Genomic DNA, 3,274 nt, shown 5'->3' on the forward strand with positions numbered 1-3,274 from the left:
TTTATCCGAGCAGACGGGCGCCGCGAGGCGACCGTCCGGGGCGACTCTCGGCCTGTGTTTAAGGAGCCGGCCGGGCATCACGCTCCTTCCTTGGATGGACAACATTCGTAGTTGACACTTTGTGTCATTTTATCCGAGCGGGCGGGCGCCGCGAGGCGGACCGTCCGGGGCGACTCTCGGCCTGTGTTTAAGGAGCCGGCCGGGCATCACGCTCCTTCCTTGGATGGACAACATTCGCAGTTGACACTTTGTGTCATTTTATCCGAGCAGACGGGCGCCGCGAGGCGGACCGTCCGGGCGACTCTCGGCCTGTGTTTTCGGAGCCGGCCGGGCATCACGCTCCCTCCTTGGATGGACAACATTCGTAGTTGACACTTTGTGTCATTTTATCCGAGCAGACGGGCGCCGCGAGGCGGACCGTCCGGGGCGACTCTCGGCCTGTGTTTAAGGAGCCGGCCGGGCATCACGCTCCTTCCTTGATGGACAACATTCGCAGTTGACACTTTGTGTCATTTTATCCGAGCAGACGGGCGCCGCGAGGCGGACCGTCCGGGGCGACTCTCGGCCTGTGTTTTCGGAGCCGGCCGGGCATCACGCTCCCTCCTTGGATGGACAACATTCGTAGTTGACACTTTGTGTCATTTTATCCGAGCATCCGAGCAGACGGGCGCCGCGAGGCGGACCGTCCGGGGCGACTCTCGGCCTGTGTTTAAGGAGCCGGCCGGGCATCACGCTCCTTCCTTGGATGGACAACATTCGCAGTTGACACTTTGTGTCATTTTGTTCGGCCTGTGTTTAAGGAGGCGGCCGTCCTCCACTCGGTCCGTGTTTAAGGAGCGACACTCGCGCTCCGGTTCGGCCTGTATTTAGGGAGGCGGCCGTCCTCCGCTTGGTCTGTGTTAAGGGCGACACTCTGTCCATGTTTGAGGAGCCTGGCCCTGACGCTCCTCTCCGGCCTGTGTTTAAGGAGGCGGCCGTCCTCCCCTTGGTCCGTGTTAAGGGCGACACTCGGTCCATGTTTGAGGAGCCTGGCCCTGACGCTCCTCTCCGGCCTGTGTTTAAGGAGGCGGCCGTCCTCCCCTTGGTCCGTGTTAAGGGCGACACTCGGTCCATGTTTGAGGAGCCTGGCCCTGACGCTCCTCTCCGGCCTGTGTTTAAGGAGGCGGCCGTCCTCCCCTTGGTCTGTGTTAAGGGCGACACTCGGTCCATGTTTGAGGAGCCTGGCCCTGACGCTCCTCTCCGGCCTGTGTTTAAGGAGGCGGCCGTCCTCCCCTTGGTCTGTGTTAAGGGCGACACTCGGTCCATGTTTGAGGAGCCTGGCCCTGACGCTCCTCTCCGGCCTGTGTTTAAGGAGGCGGCCGTCCTCCCCTTGGTCTGTGTTAAGGGCGACACTCGGTCCGTGTTTAAGGAGCGGCCCTCGCGCTCCGGTTCGGCCTGTATTTAGGGAGGCGGCCGTCCTCCGCTTGGTCTGTGTTAAGGGCGACACTCGGTCCGTGTTTAAGGAGCCGGCCCTGACGCTCCTCTTCGGCCTGTGTTTAAGGAGGCGGCCGTCCTCCACTTCCTTCCATGCACCACCACATTCGCAGTTGACACTTTGCCATTTTTTCAGAGAGGTGACACTTAGTCGTTTTTTCGAAAGTTGACACTTAGTCGTTTTTTCGAAAGTTGACACTTTGCCGTTTTTTCAGAGAGGCGACACTTAGTCGTTTTTTCGAAAGTTGACACTTAGCCGTTTTTTCGAAAGTTGACACTTAGCCGTTTTTTCGAAAGTTGACACTTAGCCGTTTTTTCGAAAGTTGACACTTAGTCACTTTTTCGCCACAGTGACACCTCCAGCGCGTGCCACGGCGCTTTTCAGGTCTTCTATCCGACCTTGTGCTGTCGAGGACGGCGTGTCCGACGCCGTGGGGAGACCAGCACCATCTCCTCCATACTCGTAAACGGGGTGCTTTGGAAAACGGGGGGAAAGTCGATGAGTACACTGACTACTGGGACCATTTCATTGTACTCTGGCGCACCTGAAGACCAAAAAAGGTACTGCACCTTAGCCCGGGTACCTCACCCCCTGGTACCTCGAGGAGAACTTAGAAAAATTTCGACAAATTTTTGGTGAGCTCCAGGGAGAGAGGCTGATTTTTCGCTTTTTGAGGCCGACCGCCGAACCGGCGCGGGGCGGACTCACAAGCCCCGCAGAGCCGTGGGCACTTAGTCGTTTTTTCAGAGAGGCGACACTTAGTCGTTTTTTCAGAGGCGACACTTAGTCGTTTTTTCGAAAGTTGACACTTAGCCGTTTTTTCGAAAGTCGACACTTAGCCGTTTTTTTGGAAAGTTGACACTTAGTCGTTTTTTCGAAAGTTGACACTTAGTCGTTTTTTCGCCACAATTGGCTCTGAGCTCCAGGGGGAGAGCCTGGTTTTGCCTTATTTCAGGCCGGCTGGGGAACCGGCGCGGGTCGGATGCACGAGCCCGGCAGAGCCGTGGGCACTTAGAAAATTTTCGCCGATTAAGCTGGGACCTCCAGGCGGAGACCGGCATTCCTCGTCCTCGGGGTTCGACCCAGGAACCGGCGCTGGGCAGACGCCGTAGCCACGCAGAGCCGTGGGCACTTAGAAAATATTCGCCAAGTTGGCTCTGAGCTCCAGGCGGAGAGGCTGGTTTTGCCTTATTTCAGGCCGGCTGGGGAACCGGCGCGGGTCGGATGCACGAGCCCGCAGAGCCGTGGGCACTTTGCCATTTTCTCAGAGTCGACACTTAGTCGTTTTTTCAGAGAGGCGACACTCTGTCGTTTTTTCGAAAGTTGACACTTTGCCGTTTTTTCAGAGAGGCGACACTTAGCCGTTTTTTCGAAAGTTGACACTTAGCCGTTTTTTCGAAAGTCGACACTTAGCCGTTTTTTCAGAGATGTGACACTTTGCCGTTTTTTCGAAAGTCGACACTTAGCCGTTTTTTCAGAGATGTGACACTTAGAAACTTTTTGCCAAGTTGGCTGTGAGCTCCAGGAGGAGACCGTTATTTTTCGTCATTCGAGGCCGACTGCGGAACCGGCGCTGGGCGGACGCCAAAGCTCGGCAGGGCCGTGGGCACTTAGAAACTTTTTGCCAAGTTGGCTGTGAGCTCCAGGAGGAGACCGTTATTTTTCGTCATTCGAGGCCGACTGCGGAACCGGCGCTGGGCGGACGCCAAAGCTCGGCAGGGCCGTGGGCACTTAGAAACTTTTTGCCAAGTTGGCTGTGAGCTCCAGGAGGAGACCGTTATTTTTCGTCATTCGAGGCCG

This window comes from Syngnathus leptorhynchus, unplaced genomic scaffold (genome assembly GCF_054491065.1).
Source record: "Syngnathus leptorhynchus isolate UIUO unplaced genomic scaffold, UIUO_Slep HiC_scaffold_451, whole genome shotgun sequence".
In the NCBI taxonomy this organism is placed as follows: Eukaryota; Metazoa; Chordata; class Actinopteri; order Syngnathiformes; family Syngnathidae; genus Syngnathus; species Syngnathus leptorhynchus.